The sequence below is a fragment of the Bombus impatiens genome, unplaced genomic scaffold (assembly GCF_000188095.3).
Source record: "Bombus impatiens unplaced genomic scaffold, BIMP_2.2 scf_0418, whole genome shotgun sequence".
NCBI lineage: Eukaryota > Metazoa > Arthropoda > Insecta > Hymenoptera > Apidae > Bombus > Bombus impatiens.
The window spans coordinates 884,105-903,377 of NT_176837.1; the positions used below are offsets into that span (position 1 = coordinate 884,105).

General features: G+C 36.8%; 1 protein-coding gene across 3 annotated transcripts in view; it reads left to right on the forward strand.

Moving 5' to 3' along the window:
• LOC100741550 (probable serine/threonine-protein kinase dyrk2) overlaps nucleotides 1–19,273 on the forward strand; it is a 268,654-nt gene that overhangs the window by 79,241 nt on the left and 170,140 nt on the right. The window lies entirely within an intron of this gene.

The following is a 19,273-nucleotide window of genomic DNA, read 5'->3' on the forward strand; positions in this document are numbered from 1 at the left end:
CTGGCGAAACTTTACGGCTAGGTAAATTCGACGATAGCAGATACGCGCAGCACGCGGACGTATCCGACAGTCTGGCGAACGATGTTTGCAACGCGATTCGAAACGTCCCACGCAATATTTTTTTGGCACAGAGATAGATTTACCACGAAGATCGATCATTACAGTGTTAGAGAAAGACGCTGTTTAGAGGCGGAAGAAGACGCTAGCGGGAAGATTTAGTATCTGTTTAGCGAATTTGTTAAGTAGTTTGACAAAGTGCCGAGTAGAGATTGGTTTATGTTATCTGTTGAGATAAAGTAGTCCTGTAGTTCTCTTCGGATGGGCATTCTTCTATTTTATGATTGTCCTTCAGCAACTAGAAATTGAGTTTCTCTTACTCATTTTTCTTCCTGATTTTTGTGAAACTAAGAATAAGCAACATGTCTAATGTCGCTTATACATTTTATGATCGATTATACATTTCGATTCATCGTTAGAACCAGCGTTGGTGTTTAAAATACGCGTTCCGGATTGATAAAAACGATTGATTTATCTATTACGTTGTCCAAAACGTTTCTTTCGTTTCATAAGGTGATAATAGATGAGCAACAATTTCACAATTTCTGTTTTATATTATTTTATTGAATTAGGTATGATCTATTGCCTTCTATTTCCATTATTATGCTCGTGCATAATTCAATAAACTAATATAAAACAAAAAACATCGTGCGCCTGTTATTTCCTTATAGAACCAAAGAAACTTTTCGGACAACCTAATACATTCATTCAATATGTATACATCGATAAACTATAATCCGACTAGTTCTATACAAACTTCTAAGAAAGAAATTTTTTTAAAAATATAACCACAAAAATATTCCAAATATTCATCGACAATCTTCTATTACCTGGATTCAACAGTAAAAATCTACAGTGGACTTCTTTTTCAAGAAGAAAATAAAAATTCAGCTACGCACAAATCCTGAGGTTAACAACATTCGAGAGTTCCTTGCTGTTTGCACGCAACGATCCGGCATATATCTTCGAAATCTAGGAAAGGAAATTTCTAATAAATATCATTTTTCCGGACTCTTTTGTTCTTTACTTTTGTTCGTGCTCTTTGTTCGTGACGATTTCAGCGGCCATGCGTAACCACGAACGCCCTTCGTTCCTCGTCTGCACTCGTTTATCCCGTCGCTCTTCCTTTTTCCTTCGTTCTCTCTTATTTTTTTCTTCCCTATTTTTCCTCTGTATAATATGAAGACAGGCTAGGTCAGGGACGCGTAACCTACACATCCGGTGGAGACCAAGCCACTTGCAGCCGACGAAAGGCGTAAACCAATGCTACTACAATAATTCAGCGTCCGCCACGTTGAATTACTGGCGTTTCTTCAATTTTTCCTTGCCGGCGAGAATGTGGCGTTAAATTCGCGTGATTCCAAGTTGCACGCGTGTACACGCTGTACGGATTCGGGATACGTACGCCTGCGAATTGCCGTCAATCGCGTCGTGTCCTTGATTTTCTCTCCCTTCGAGATTCCAAGGAATTCTGCCGTGAAACCTAAAGGACAACTTGCGATTTTGTCTGCTCATTCTGCAAGTGCTGTAAGTAGACAATTTTTATTCTTTCTTATTCTTGAAATTATATGATAAATTCAAGAGGATAGAAATCCGAAGGAATTTCTGGGCCCTGGTGCTATTTTTTCGAGGTAAATAAATTTCTGGGAAATTAGTGAGAGACGAGGGAAACGAAGATTTGGAAAATGATGCAAGCCAGTTGTACGCTAGTTTAGATCGAATTAGATTGAAGCGAACTTGAATTTGATACGAGGGAACATGGACGTAACTGGATCTACCAAATTACATAGAGCTGGGTTTTAGTAGGTCACTGGGAAGCTCGTAGCTTCTACAAACAGGGGACTTTATTCCACGTATATAAATCTTACGTTGATCTCGATATATCATTTATATATATTTCTTTTTATAAAGTACTCTTTATCCTCTTTCAGCAAAATCTCGCGCATTTCACTCGAAAAACATCCCCATCTGCGTCGTATTATCGCCGACTTCTCTTTTACCAAACGATCGTTCTCCCTCGGTTGGTATATTTTTATGCACCACCGATACAACGCGTTATTTTTAAGTTGACCGCGTGAACAGGATCAACTAAGGTTGAAAAAAAGGAGAAAATCGAAGAAAGTAAAAAGAACGGTGATTTAATCTAAGAGGGGCAAGCGAGGAAAAAATGAAATGAGAAGGAAAAGCAATAATAAGTGAAAGAAAATAAACGGAAATTCAGGCTGTCTGAGTCGATGCCCTCGTACGAACAACTAAAAAGAAAACCTTTTATTTGGATGGGTCGACGACGATACGTTTGAAGCACCACGTTTGACGATCCCGCTTGGCTGAGTCACGATGACGTGCAAAAGCTCGCGACAACCGAACTCGAAGAGACGTTCGCGAGTGCAGAAACGCGTTCAGGTATGCGGCAGTCGCGTATCGAAAACATTCGCGGGATTGAAGTTGAAAGAGCGGAGAAAGGACGTTATTTTAATCTGCTTGACCCTCTATCGCGTCATGCGATTTCCAACTTGCAAGTATTAAATATTATTAAACACAAAGTGAATTATGTAACTTGATTACTTTAAATCAGTTGGCCAACTGAATTTTTTATTAAGAAATATACTCCGAAGACACGTTCAAGCTCATTGCAAACTTCTTCTGTATCGATTCTCTCGGTCCAACGTTTACCAAGTCATCTTCAGCTTCTTTACAAATTAACTTTTTCGTTAAAAATTAAATCTCCAGTTTATCGAACTCGTACTAACATCTGCTAAAATATAGTCGTAAAGGAAATATAGGTTTGTCTCTGAAAGATCTAAGAAAAGAAACCTCTACCTAACTCTCAATCTCATCAAATTACTTCGCCAAACATCATTGCTTCCTTCTCACCCGCCTAACGGTAGAAACGATTCACCAGCAGATTCTCATCGCTGAAACCAATCACGCATCATCGTCGCGTCGAAATCGACTCAGCATCGAACCACGCGTCGTTCGGTAAACAGTGCTGCCTGCCCACCGAAATTCCATTCGTCGTTGAGATACACGTGCATAATCGGGATCGTCACGCGTCTTATAGCGATAACGCATTCCGTTGACGTTCCGTTGTCCCTGGGAAAAATTTCTGCGAATTTACACGAAAGGGAACATCGTGTTCGGACATCGCGCGAGCAACAAGCCTTCTCAAACGATCTCGTATATTCTTGTATATTTCTGGCTTCGTCGCTAAACAATTCTCTACTCGTTCGAACGTACATATATCAAAGCATAATATCTTCATGTAGGAGTTATCTCGTGGCGATTTCTTCTTCCTCGTGTTGCAGGAGCACGTAACGTTGCATGGGAATATGGACACGTTGGTATGCAGTTGGATGTTCCTGGGAAATTATTAGGGGCAATTCTTAGGCGCGCGTGCAATAAGAGACTTATGGACGATAAATAAAAAGGATTCTTTCAAAGAACGCGCTTATACGCGTTCTGTTGGTTTAGCTGCAGATCGAAACATCGAAATGTCGATCCGGTTTTCGAGTTGACGTTTGATACGACTTTTGACGCGTGCATCGTATAGAATTCTTCTCGTAAATACTTTCTTATTTTTAGAAATGTATCGTAGTTTTAGCGACGTTCAATTTTGTTAAACGATAGTGGAATTTCCTCGTAGACAGTAATCGTCATCTATCTTATCGAGATGTTTTCGATGCAAAGAAAGAATATTAAGTGACGCGATGTTGGATCAACGTAGAAGTGAATATTCTTTTCTCGAGTTTCGATATAGATGATAAATATGTGTCTTTTTCTATTAGCGTTTTGATGTAGTTTATACGTGTGCTATAATTGTATTTAAATTCCCCCATGAATATTATTCATTTTATTAAGGTATTTGTGATCGAGTCGAGACAAGTTAGATGGCATAACGTTGAATCGACGTGAAAATGTTTCGATCTGTGATACGGATACGACGATGAATCTGATATGATGACACATGTCTCCTTATTTGTTAGCGTTCTGTTTTGAATTATGGATGTTGGAATTTACCGTAAACGACGAAGATCTTTTTTCTTCGGCGATGCTCTATTGTGATGCGATTGATAGCTTTTGTCTCATTGCGTATCCTCTGATGAATTGAGATTCTCTTATGGATGTTCGTTGCTGCATCGAGTAGATAGACGTTGTCTTCTTTTATAAATCGTTGATGTAACAATGGTAAAAAATAGTTACGCCATCCTATATTATTAAAAACGAAGAAACCGATTATGAAACTTTATATTAAAAAATTTCGTAACGTTAGATAAATGACTGAAACAATGAAAATAGGTCGAAATTAATCAACAAAGCGATACTTCGCTCCATCTTCATTTATCAATCGAGAAAGTATTACATCGCATATTCAACTCGTACAAATAATATTCGGTTTTATCATCATCCGTATAAATTCCCTCCACGCAGGTATTAATCAAATTCATTGCAAAAACTATCATAAAACGTCTAACCGACTGTTAAATTGAGGCATTGATATTCAAATAAAAGTACCTATATTCATCAGTCACGCATGAATTATTGCTACATCCACCTTGAATACTATGTAGAATAGTAAGACCGTGTATTAGAAGAAGTTTCACCTTCTACACGCGACTGTTACACATTTGAATCTAATAATCTCAAATGGCAAAATTATAATATGAAAAATCTGCCCGTATCGAGTCAACGTAAGAGCGCAACCTTAAAATTACGCGACCTCGAAAACTTCATCCTAAATTATGTGCCCAATAATGTGACTCGTACGAACTGCTGGCGCGATATATATTCCAAAAAGGAAGAAAGGAAAGCACGATCGTGTCAGGACAATTAAACGGGACAATTGGAAGGTATGGAAGGTTTAGTCTTCCAGATCGAGGGAAACGTGTTTCCGAGAACGCATCTGAGAGGGATTCCTTCACGTTTGAGACTCCCGATGGGTTTTGAAACGTGCTGTAGGGCAGACCAAAGGAGACAGGACCGTATAAGATAAAAGGCACAAGATAGACCCCTGACGGCGATATCTCGCGGTGAGATCTTCAAACCGGCCATGTCTGTCGTTGCGTCGAACCAGGGTGATTTATCATTATTGAAATACGGACCATTTAAAGCCATCGCTGTCCATTCTATGCTCTTGCACCGCGTACACCACGGTTTTCCATCTGAAAGGCTCGTGATTCAAAAGTCGTCTTTGTGCGTTTCGCTTTTCATTATTATTTTCTATTTTCTATTTACTCGGCCGACCCTTTCATTGTTTCGTTTGAATCACTCGAAATTTGAGTCGTCTCGTAGTTTCTTACGTTTCTGTTCGTTCGTGATCATCCTGTTTGTTTAGAATTCAAAAGGCTATAGAGAATAGGCTTTGGTACGTTATCTTTCGAAGAAATTGAGTTCATTTAGAGCACGTTATATCGCTATCGTCTGAGAATATTATAGTTAATATATTATACAGGGTGGTTGGTAACTGGTGATACAAGCGGAAAGGGGGCTGATTCTACGCGAAAAAAGAAGTCGAAAATGTAGAATAAACATTTTTCGTTTGAGGCTTTGTTTTCGAGAAAATCGACTTTGAATTTTGGCTCGGTACGCGTGCACTTTATCGTGTCTCGTTATAACGGATCTCACTGTAGATTTTTAAAAAAATTAAAAAAAAAATTAAAAAAAGTTTATTCTATATTTTCGACTTCTTTTTTCGCGTAGAATCACCCCCTCTCCGCTTGTACCACCAGTTATCAACCACCCTGTATATAAATTACGAATTACATTTTACCAAAGAGTAACAGATTTAAATAATTATACTGAAAAGATAGAATTTGCCTAGGTCTTACGGTGTATATGTTTTCCTAAATTCTTCAAATTTATACGTGAAATATCATAGTATTAGTATAATTTAGTACGATGCGACGATATTTTCCACGAGTAGAGAAAGAAGTTGCGCTCTTCTAAGGCGAGGCATAAATTTCGATCGCACGGATCGTAAATTTTTTTCCCCGGCCAGACAGATGGTGCTTAACCATGAATTCAATTTTGCTCAAACCGGATCTCGAGCACGTGGTAATGTTCCGCTACAAGTAAATAACGTGCTGGAACGCACATTTCGCTTCGTTTCGCGAACAAACCGCAAATATCAACTTTATACACTTCATTAAGCAAGAAATTATATTTGCGATTTCGAATCTATTACCTTTTATATCGTTAATACGTTCGGTATGTCTCGATCATAGTAATCGTTCCTAGTAGCATTTCGTCAATTAGTTTTTTTTTTTCGCAGAAACGGTGTTAGTATAGCATAAAAATCTCATAGGAATAAAACGGATTTGTCGTTGCGATTTCAAATAATAATAATAATGAAAAGAAGTATGTAATCTGCAATGAAAAATATTCCCTAATGAATATTAAGGTATTAGACACGTCTAGAAAGTTTGATCGATATTAAACAATGACGCGTTTAAAAGTTTTCTCCTCGCGATTATAACACGAAACTGTTTAAGAGATTTTCGTTAAGATGCCTCAAGTTTACGAAACATAAAATCCTCTGTAGGATAATGAGAGCGTGGTGGCACTGTGTAAAAGTTTGAATGCTCGTGCATGAAAATCGCGGTAAAGCGTGAACTTGCATACCGACAGAGATATTGGCGAGGTTGCTTGCCTGCAACAGGATAGCGGATATTTTTGGAAAATGATTCTTGCAGCTGACAAATAGCACGGTATGTGTACAGATCTGCGATTTATCAAATAACCAATTTTTTCGTTGCGGCTAGCGATCGAATTGAACAGCGGGAATATTGTAAAAATAAATATATTTGTTCATTTATAGAAATTAATTTCATTCGAAGAATCGCCGTGTATGAAAAATATCGGTAAAGAAGACTTTGTTCGATGCACGTAACAACTACGGTAAACATTCCTTGGAAACTTTTTAGAATTAAGATGGAAAAAATGTACTGTATTTATGTGATACTGAATTGAATTGTTGTTATGTTTCTTGTATCTTTAGATATTATATGGATTTTACTGTGAATTTCTTTTTATGAATTATGTGGCGCATACGTTCGTTAGGCAACAATTATCGACTGTGCGAATTAGGCAGAAAGTAAATATAAAATGCAAAATATAAGAGATGAGCATCGACGGAGGATAATGAATTAAATTCCATGGTAGTTTAGAATGAACGCGAAGGCCCTATTTACAGTAACAGTGGTGATAACATCACTGTATAGAATTAAAAGTTTTAATTTAAAACGGATGTCTAAATTTTTAATTGCAACGAAAGTCGGACTTTCGTGCGCAGAAGGAGCGAAATTTACACGCTCGTGTGAGCAGTTGTTCGGTCGGCAAACCATGCGAGGGAAATATCCTTTTAAGACTTTTTTAAATTGCGGTCAGTGCGTTAATCATCTGATAAACGAGACTGGCCAAAGTTCTACTTGTTAAACCGCAAAACCAGTGTCGTCCTTGTTAGACAGCAGGATCGCGGCAGAAAAAAGGATAAGAAGAAACGAGTTTGGCAGAGAAGAAGGCACGAGTCGTGCTGCAACTTGTCCAGACGTGTTTAAACTTGCCGCGAAAATTTACACGAGTGGTCGAAACTTGTGGTTAGACGAGAAAACCTTATTAGGCGTGTTGTTAATGCGCCGTCCACCCAAAATCTCTTTTTATTTTCCTTTTCTTTTTTCATTTTTCGGTACTATCTTTCTAAGAACCTGCTTTGTGATCATCCTCTGACGAATCTCATTATATTTACATTGACGATACATGATATGTTTATTCAAGAAAATGAAGACAAAAAGGATGTGCTCGTTTCATGAAAATTAATGTTTGTAAGTTTCTTTTTAACATAGATGGACTTTAGTTTTAAGTATCTAACGTCGATGAATTGTATATTATACTAGGTTGCGGTGTATTATACAGTTTCATCTGAAAGGACAATGACATTATGAATATCTGAAATATTGGCCTTTCTCCAACACTTGCCAACCTTATCCACTTTCTTTTTGCAACTACAGGTGTAGCAGATCCCTGTAATTCACTTTAGTACCGACCAACAGTTTTCTGCATTACCTACGTCCCATGCAGTTTGCTTCTTGATCCGATAAGATGACACTACCAAATTAATTTTTTCCAGATAACCAAATTAAACAAGTCCAATAACAAAGCGATCGAACCCCTATAATTCATTTTTTTCCGTGTACATTGTATTTCATCTCTCAAAATATTCTATTAAAATCAATCGTTCTATTTTCCTTCCCCAATACGCAAGAAGTAACTTTTCCCGTCAGAAAAATCATCATCGATTTTATTGTACCGTAAGTCGTCATAACCTTGAATTTTTTCTTTGTTTCCTTGAAGGAAATCGGTGCCCACATTGCGGCGTAAAAAATCGAACGCACAGATCATAAGCACTTATCTAAATGGAAATCGTGCGAAAACATGCAAACAATGCACGGATTATTCTCGCCCGCATGTTTGCAGAATTCCTCGCACGTGCTCGGATGTTGGGAGAAAGATGCTTTGTTTGCCCGATGAAAATAATGCCTCGCGCAGTGTATTTATGTAAATCGACGGTCTACGATCACAGCCAATTCGCAATAGCGGTATCTTAATTACAATCGTGCTCGTGTGATACGCGTATATTATTTTTTTGAAACATTTGCTATAAGTTGAAGGTTCTTTAATGCACAACCCGTATTACGATCGTGTTATAAGTAGGAAAGTAAGTTCAAATTACATTTGAGTTAGATTATGTAATTTGTATTTTATATCTTACGCGATATCTACGCGATTTATAGTCTTTATCGGGTAAAACACAGAACGCAAATTAAAGTATTATACAATTAAATAAGTCGATCCAAGCTTTTGCGGATTGTGATCTACGACTAAATGATATTAATTGTGAGTTAATCATTAATTGAGGTTATGGCGCTCAAGCTCTTTGTCTCCATTTCTCCCCGATCGGAATCAAGAAAAATACCTTCAATCTTAAAGTCAATTCTTTTATATTTTTCGCAAATTTAAGATATATTCTAACGATAGAAAAGACTCTAAAATTCGATAAAAAGTAACAAGTCCTTGTAACGTTGTTATTGAGAAAATATTGCATCTGGAATATACAGGCATCGATCGTATGTGTCTTTTCAATTTTGCCTCTGTCTTTCCTTATTGCACCCTATTGGCCGATTTAAACTAGCTAGAGCAGTACACGTGAAGCCTTTATGCAAGCTTTCAGGTCGCGCGACGCGAATTCAATTTAATTAAGATGTTCAGTTGGTAACCGCGTCTACTTTATCGGACGATTCATTTCCAAGATTCCAATTAACGAAAGGAAACATTTGCGCCACGAGCTTAGTTACTAACAGTTTTAGGGAATCGATCTTTTGATTCGATTTAGCGAGTCGGTTTAAAGTTTCGAAGATTTAACGAGATACATAGCTGCGGTCAAATTTCCTGTTTCGTCAACAACGAAATATATCGAATTGCGATAATTTATTTTATTTATTATTTTTTATCTATTTATTTTTAAGCTTTATCGTTATTTATGCTATCATTCAGGCTTCTTAGCTCTATTATACGCTATTCCATTAAAATTTAGATTTTGGTACATTCCTTTGTAAATCGCGATAATTTATATTACTAAATTAAATCTTAGGATTTGAGATCTTTTTCTTGTATTTTTTGAATGGAAAAAAATCATTCGGGATTCTAAAAATTCATGAAATTTAATTTTTCTATTTAGACGATTGCTTGCTCCATTCGAAATATCTCAAATGCATCGTGAAATGTTCCAGAAATCAATTTAAGTGAGAAAAGAAATACATGTCAATATTTATCTTAATTTCGACACGGCTCTTAAAAAGAGTTGATCGTATGACACAAAAATTGTTCCGTATAAAATATTTCCATAAAAAAATGTAAAACTAATGTATCATAAGTTTTTTCGAGTAAACATTGATCGAAAGAGCATACTGACCAGCTGCACGAATTTACTTACCTAGCAACAGAGGCTTCTCCAAACCCAAAAATCCATTTCACGCAGGGTTTCATCCTATGTCGGACGTTGCATCCAATCAGGAAACATCTTAGAGAAAAAGATCGTTATCCGAGACATCACGAATATTGCTCTCATGCACACGTTCTAAGACAAATCTCCGACGAGAAGAGAGTAACTTGATAAATTACATTAATGGCTACAAATCTTTCGTAAGATTGGGAAACAATCGATTAAATATTTAACTTCCTCGACGTTTCCAGACACATTCGCAGACATTATTCCCTTTGCAGATAGCTAATCTATTGTTAATCCGCTATCAGTTTGCTAATGGAAAATATATATATTCTATAATCTACTAATCGAATAGTGTGATTCAAATGAAATATTGGGAATTTTTTAATTGACTGGATCTAATGACTCGAAGAGATTAATTTTTTTCTTCCACATAAATCTCGTATAATACATTTCAACGCAAGATATAGTACTCCATCAAACAAATCAAATATTTGATCGGTGGTAGGGGAAGCGTCTTTGAAAGCGCAAGCTCTCAGACTCCAGCTATAGTTCGATTCTCTTGACCCAAGCTGCATTGTGAAACAGCCTTTAATCGCCATACGCTATACCTGCCACGTACAGTGCGTGGCACGCACACTCTCGGTCCACACGAGTGTACACGTGAATACGAGATGCCGTGCCACTTAATCACCGTGTCAGTCTATCCATTTGTATCGGGAATGCGGGTACAAGTACGCAGTTCCTCAGGTGAGTATGTGGGTACCACGGTGAGATTTAGATTCCGGCTGCAATTTGCTGTTGTGTGTCTCACCCTAAATCTCCACCTCTCTTCACCCCTTAACGTGTGCTGAACATACTGCGTGAAGCCACGGCTGGATTAACCGTAATGGAAATCCCCGATGTAGGCGCGGATATTGTTCGCGGCCAGTTATAAATTCGTGGAACGTTCTGTCTTTAGTCGCGTCGGTGTACGCGTTCGCGTTAATTTCACGAACGAGATGGAACGTGGGTGGATCGATCACTGTTCACTGCGTCCGCTCATTTCGATAAAGTCGCATGTACACAGTGGCTATAATCCTTTTTTATTTTTGTATTCTTATTTATTTATTTATTTTAAATCATTTCAACTTATTTCTCAATAAAACGTTGCCTTACCACTGTTTGCGTTCGATTTTCGTAGTTTCAAAATTTTCCAGGCGTATGGAAATCTAATACACTTGAATCTACAGTGGCTGCGAAAAATATTTGCGCGTAGTATTATCTTTCAAAGGAAACGTTTCCTTTATCAGGCTTTATTGGATTTTCTTCGTATCACATTTATTCGACTATTGTTTTTTAGATATTTTGATAGATGTAATTAGATATTTTTCGTGAGTAATATCTTTCAAATTGTATTAATAATTTAATAAGAGGAATGGCAATTAGTTTCGAAGTGTTTTACGCTATTCCCGTGTTAAAGTTAACTTTCGACTTTATTCGGAAACAAATGCCATTGACCTTGATACTTTAAAAAAAAGAAAACTACCTGAAAGAAAACTTTTTGCCATATCATTCTGATCCCTTGAAACTACCTATTCCACGTTCGTGCTTTTTTCTGTAGCGCCACAGAGGATATTAAGATGACCTACTTCTAGCAAACCACCTTCTAAATCTTTTCAATCCTTACTTTCGCGTCTAAACTTTTTCTTTGGATTCCCATTTCCATATCTATCCTACCGTTTTCCCACTATGTGCTCATCTATAAATAAACTATTGACATATCAAATCAATTTTTGTTCCCATTCGAAGCTTCTAATGCTTGTTATTAACCTATCGTAAATCTAAGTATAATAGTTTATTTTGGAAAACAAGCAATGAACTAGGTTTTGGCGAATAGAGTATTCAAAAATGAAAAAAATTTGCAGGACGCACGTAATATTCCAAGACATATGAAATATCGTAAGCGAAGCACCGGTTACAATATTTAATAAGTAAAACAAATCTCTATTTTGGTTTAATTTTCATTTTGTTACTGACTTTTATAAAAATATAAATATCGCGGAAATATCTAATACTAATTTCAGGACTGTACTTGTTAGTACAATCACAAAGGTAACGATTATATAAAATGTGCGATAATTAATAATTACATAGAACCATGTTATCACACTTTTTTCACGAGGAAATAGTTCACACAGCTGCAAAGGACGCCCATTATTCATCCTATCTTCTAGCAATCATAACCATGCTAATACTTCCGACCCAGTCTGTCTTATCGGACGTTATATTTTACTGCCTCATATTACGTCGTTACAGCCCACTCGCGAGGTCTCCACAAATTAAAACACCCGTTCATCTACAACAAGATACAAACGAGAAATGGGCCACGCAACGCTTAACCCCGATTTCAAATTTCGCGCGGAAAGTCGAACCCAATCGCGAATACGTTCACGCGTAACGAAACGAACTTTGATTGAACCAAGCTTCGAAGTTTTGCCGCGTGTCTGCTGCACCGATAAATTACAATTGGTTGAAATAAATTGCAATTTATGTATATTGAAATCATTGTGATCGCAATCGTCGCGATAACGTGTTTCAATCTTCTGCATCCCGTTTCGTTTTGTGCGGTGCAAGCTGATTCCTCCATTAATCACGATCGCGGTCGATGTGCTCTACGGAACGAGTATTGACTGATGTGCAGAGGTTAGCTTCGACACCGGCTCGTTTTGGACGCTACCGAGCTTAAATTGTCGTAATTGACGAGTAGAAATCAACTGCGAAGTTTCGAAAATAGCAGGTTGGAAGTTTTTCTATAAGACTTTATTTCCATAAAATTTTTAAATGTAGTTGAAAAGATTAAATTCGATAACCATAGTGTGATTGATGGTTATAAAAAATTAGTGACAATTGGCGATAGCTCGGGAGAAATATAAAGATAGTGCGACTAGTTAGAAAATATCATTAAATAAATATTTTATCAACGATACACGGAACATGTGAAATATTGATATTTAAAATCAAAGATAATTTCTTTTGTCGATAACTTCCATTACCAATGTTTGATGCGAAGAAAGCATCGATTAATGACTTTTATATTATTTATCAAAGGTATTTTTTGAAACGGTATAACAGATTAATAAATTCATTATTTTATTTGTCGTAGTTACGAACACGCTATAGACATTGAAATGAATTAATTGCTGCAAAGATATGAAAATTATTCGTGAATTATTTTCCGATAATTATGAAACGAGAATTAAACTAGCGTATAAAGTAACCCGTTAGAAGTTAGAAAGACGACGAACGAGATTTGTCGGATAAACGCATAACTACGTGAACGACTAATATCGTTGGATTATCGTAATAATGCGATTCAACTGGAGGCAGTTTTATCTTGGCTTTTCATTTCTCCTTTTTTATTCGCCGCTTTCTGATAATCCTCTTACGGGAGCGCGAAAAAATGCACCGTGATGGTCATAAATCAACAGGATTTTTCGTGCGTAGGTTGGCACAAATCGTGCATAGGTGTAGCAGACAATTTAATTTGAAATTCAGTCTCAAGTGTGTAATTTTATTTTCCTCTGCTCTTTGGATTTGTAAATGTCAGTGTATTATTGACAGTTTATTTTATAGGAATTCGCGTTGCTACTAAAATTCGAGTAAATATTAAACATTTATAAACGAAATATTAACGAATTTATGAAAAAGTTTTCCATTGAAATATAAATTCTTCTACGATGCATTTGATTTTAAATTTTATTATACAAATTAAACAATGCATCCCAAATTCTTAATCATTTAGTCGGTATATAATTTTTATTTTTTTAAGTTTATTTCTCGAAATACAATAACAATAAAATTAATAATTATAGTTTTCCTAAGCATGGTTATTCTATTCTCAATTTGTTTCCATGGTTGATTATTAACTTGGTACACGTTAAACCATTGTTAGTGTATTAGATGTACTATTCTCGACAGGTGCAATATAGAATCTCGAACTATAGCGCAAGACGATATTTGGCGCGCTGCTTGTATTAGACGCCCTATCACATTCGATATTATGATCTGAACTGTGGCTCTACGACAGAGACACAGCATTACGTTTATCCTGTGCTAACATCTTTGTCCCTCTCTTACTTATCAGACACCTGTATGTACATTTCCGCAAGTTCAAAGTTTAGATTAAATTTATCTACACTAGAATATATATACATATATTCACATTATCTTAATTTTAGTCTAAGATGTATAATATAAAAACGATTATAATAATTTTAAAAGGATCAAGTTTCACTCCTAATAATGTAAGAGATAAGGTATCAGGAATGAAACAGAAATGATAAAATAAAAGATGTTATTAATTTTTCCAGTTTAAAGATTATCATTGACGCGACAAGATTACGTTTTTGTGGTAATCGTAGACGCGTGTAGATATCTAGCATGCTGCCATTGAACGTAGAAAAAACGCGATTACCTAAAGAGATTATATAATTTAAAGTCATGTAAAATCAACGTTATTACATCTATCTCGATGATGACGATAGAACGAAAAAAAAATTACAAACATACGAAATCATACGAAAGCAATTATCGATTAACATTTTAAATTAAATACACGATTCGCATTAGACGGTCTGTCGTACTTTTTCTATCAAATAATTAAATATATTAGTTACCAGATATGTTAAACACAGTAAATAATTAACACCGTTAAAGTCAAGGAATATTATAAATATTAATCAAAATACACGCAACCTACATTTCTATGCCCGGAACTATATCTAAATTGTAGCACACAGCTACCATAATGGAATTTGCATTTACTGCCACTACAAATTACTCGTAATAAACGATCAAAGGGCGGCTATCTCCGTCAAACTTCAACAATACAACACGCTAAATCGCTCAATATCATTACGGTTACCTGTTAGACGTTTCGATTCATCCAAGAATAATACTCCCTCGGTTCAGCTGTTCCCTGTTAATATTGAGATGGATCATTTCGTCTGACATTTCGCCAGGACAGATGGATACCTCCAAAGTAGAGTCTACGTTTGACGGTGGGACAAAGGAAATTGCTGTTTCGTCGAGAAAGCCTGGCCTAGCTTATTATGTATTTTAGACGAAGCCTAAATGACGCAATTTTCGGGATGATCTGGCCCGGAAACGCTGCTATCTCTCCTACGATAGTTCGATTCATCCCCTAGATTGTGGTAGGTTCGGGTAGCGAGCTACATGTATCGTCTGGTTCGCATTCTCCATTCTATTGTGTGTGCGTATATATGTGCGAATTTGTGCGTAGGTGTGCGTTTAGGGTGGGCGTTGTATCCTTTGATAGACGTTCGATGCACCCCGCGAATGAGTTCTTAATTAACGCTGCTATTATCCAGTTAGGTTCGCGGATACAACGTGTCTCTCTGACTTTCCATACGTACATCATTGTACGATTGTTCACTTCGGTTGAAGGTGACAGTTAAAGAAGGAAATTGTAACGTGGGTTAAGAACGACGATAGATTTTTGGCAAGTAATCATTCTTTGGTTAATTTTCTCCGATGGAAAAATGTTGATTACAGAGCAACAATTTTTTATTGTTTCTAGGAAGTTGTGGTTTGGAACGCGGAGTATATCGAATAACGGATTGTTTATTTCTTCAGCCGCAGCCTTTTCGTTCTTTTTTCCATTTCGATCTAAATAGTTTTACGAACAATAGAGTGAGATATTAACCGAATGTTTCGTAACTACAATCGAACATAACAATCCTGTTTGCCTTCAGATGCGCATAATGTTTTTGACAATCGATAGAGCCGATGAAAACTTCATTCCTTTCCTGACAGCCGAGTATAAACTATATATCTATTAATTATTGTTATATTATTATTGTATATTAAACTATATAGCTATAGGTATTAGCTATCCAATACTTCAAACACCGAACACTTGTGCGTCAAAATTTGTTAAACGCCAAACAACACGATAGAACGCAAGGATTAACATCGAATAAATTGCAATAGAAGATTAAACGTTTCTCCGATATAATAACACTCGTAACATGAAACATGTTGTGAATACAACACAACGGTTGACATCGAATTGTACAAGATCGCGCAGTCTCTTAATTTCTATCGTTTGAATTCACGTTCTTCTTTTTCACCGTGGTAACATGCAACAGTAGCGAGAGACGGCACATTGTTTCTCCGCAACCTGTTTATCGATAGTTTACCTGTTAAATTGGTAACAATCTATCGGACCATGTAAATTCATCGGTGGTGGTCGGTGGAATTCGTACGGGGTTCGATCGTGCCACGGCCTACTCCTGTTTGCGATCATAATTACGACGGTTATGGCGGTGGCCACAGAGATGACGTCATTAATTTGCGTTCTTCTGGCCGGATTCCAATTCACCGCCTCGAATCTCATCGTCGCTGCGTCGCCGGCATCGTTCGCGGTCCGGAAGGGCTCATTTATCCTTCGAGAAGAGTACTTGACGGGAGAAAGCCTTCCAGTTTGGAAAAAACCAACTCGACTATGCCGAGTGATCGTTCAACCGTTAACATGCCAAGCTTCGAGAGAAACCATTATATTACGTGAAATATTTGTTCATTATATGGAAATTATTATTGGAAAATATTTATTTATCATAGAGAGATTTTGTTATTTCAAATCTATTGCTTAGCTCGTCATATCGATAAATAATAAATTTTATAAAATTAGATCAAGCGTGGAAAGATTGAAAAAACGTTAAAGTATCCAGGATTGGGGAAAGAATTAATTTTTTGACAAATAATTCTACCATTGGAATGGATCAATGAGAGATATGTAAGAAAGTGTACGAAATTCCAGCGAAACTCGATTTAATTCGTGGAACGTGCCGGCGCGAAGCAAGAGGCTTTTTGCAAACTGCGAAAGCTGTTCAAACATTATACGAAAAGTAAGTTGCAAGTCGATGCTTTAAGTTGGTATTTGACCGTTACCTTTCACGTTTAACGGGTATTTTCGAACTGTGGCTCGTACCAGAGGGGCGTGGGTTGTAATGGCGTAAACGCAATTCAACTTCACTCGATCGACTCTGGTTGCAGCGATGCTTGAAGAAAAAAGAACTCGTTGGTGGGCCGTTGCGTGAAGTCCAAAGTTCACATTAATATCATTTGGTTCAGGGAACGTTATGTGACTATGTGAAGTTACAAGTCGGTTTTACCATTTCTTTTGAATCGAATACTTTCTTCTTCTTTATAATTCCGTCATGTCTATTTCTCGTCACTCGTGCAATTGCTTTTAATGCAATCCAATTTTCAATCTTTTATCTTTCGTTTTATCCTCTTCTTTTAACGTCAGATGTATGCCTCTTCGAATGCTTCTCGTAATTTAATTTTTAATCTATTTCTAGTTTATTCTTTCTTCTTGTTTTCTAGATGTCACGTGCATGTCTCTTCAAAGTCTTCTCGTAATTTAATCTTTAATTTTTTCCTTTACGTTTTCAGTCTATTATACGTACTTTATTCTTTATTTTGCAGTATCACGAATGTATATCTTCGACTTTCTCATTGTAGCATAACTTTATTTTCAATTTGAAGAGAGTTAGAATAGGAGATTGTTTATTTTTTGGAAATAGCTCGATTCCCTGGAAATATGAAACGCATACAATAGCATGGCTGGAGAATTAATTATTTTCGAGTTCGTTGCTTAGAAACGGAATTTTATACGGGTTCACCGTTGGCAACGTAGTACATGTTTCTTGCAAATTTAACAACGTGCCGCGGAAATTCACGACGGAAGCAACGCATAGGAATCGGACACTTTTTCCTCGAAATCGCATTTGCATCGTGAAGGAACGTTGCATAAAAATCGCCGGGTATCAGAGTCAAACAGAATCGCGGATATTAATTTCTTGAATTTTAATGTGGTCTCTCTTGTTAAACATTATCCCTCCGAGTTATTTAATTCCATGATAAATTGCTGTTTCACGATATCGTTCATTCAGAATAAATAATAAATAGAGAACATAAAAGTTAAAATCAATTTTACTTCTGAATAAAATGTATAGTAATATATAAAACTTTTTATTAAACATCCTTTTCTAAAAGGATTATTAAACATCAATTAAAAGACATGAGAAAATTATCGTATTTTTAAACATTTCATTCATTCCCTACATTCCTTTTTATAGACGAATGCATCCACAAAGAGATAAAAAGTTATATTTTCTACCAGAAATATTACGTATAATTTTAGAAGTCGTATTCATTAAGAATTTTCTATTCTTGTTAATGAGTACTGTGACCTCTCAGAGTCTCAGACCCTTACCCTTTCACGCCCTACACAAAACCCAAGCCCTTTAGAATACCTTCAAAACGATACTCCGCTGTAATAAACAAGCAACAAGTAGAATTCATTCGCAATAAAATAACTTAAAAGGTCGCCATAAAAAGATCATCTTTGACGCAGGTTTCTGCACCCAGGAAATCGATCAGTTTAAAGATTACAAAGTCAGTCGTTTAAATCAGACAGGAACGACCCTCAGTCATCTATAACTGAATCTCACAAACCTCCATCCAGGCATATGTATGTAATCCTATGAAAAGAACGAACTGTCAAAGCTGACCTAACATCCTAATCCAGAAAATCACCACCAAGGGACAACATAGAAAAGGTTCGAAACAAGCATTCTCGTCCTTTTATTAAAATATGGCTACTTTTCCTAGGAGCTGCATTCTCTCTCGTTAGAAAATGTTATAACGTCTAACCGAACCTCGTCGTTCACTTTGGTTTGCGTTTTTAATTATTATCGAGGGTCGAGCAATTAGTGTTCAAATAATTAATCCTGCTGCCTGGGTTACCTTCCAAAGAATTTTTACAATTCTGCGACTTGCAGTTTCAATCCAACGTTGATTGTTCTTTGCGAGCATGAAGACTCCTGTTCTCGATTGAAAGCAGACTGTAAGATCGATTCCTAGAAACTGTGAGAACTACAAGGTGAAAACAATAGAACGTATACCGATCGGTACCAAACGAACCTGTTTGTTAATACACCGCCAAATCTGTCGAATCTAGTACAGCCCCGTTCGACTGGTCACCGTATACACCTAGATGCGTGTACAATCAGGTGAGGCATAGAAACAGGGCAGCTGGTGGAAGGTTCGAGGCGAAGGGTGGGCTCTCCGCCGCGAAGGTTGGCCGAGAAACGAGCCGAACGGGAGACGTCGGGACGACGAGGCAACGAAAAAGGAGCGGGAAAATCG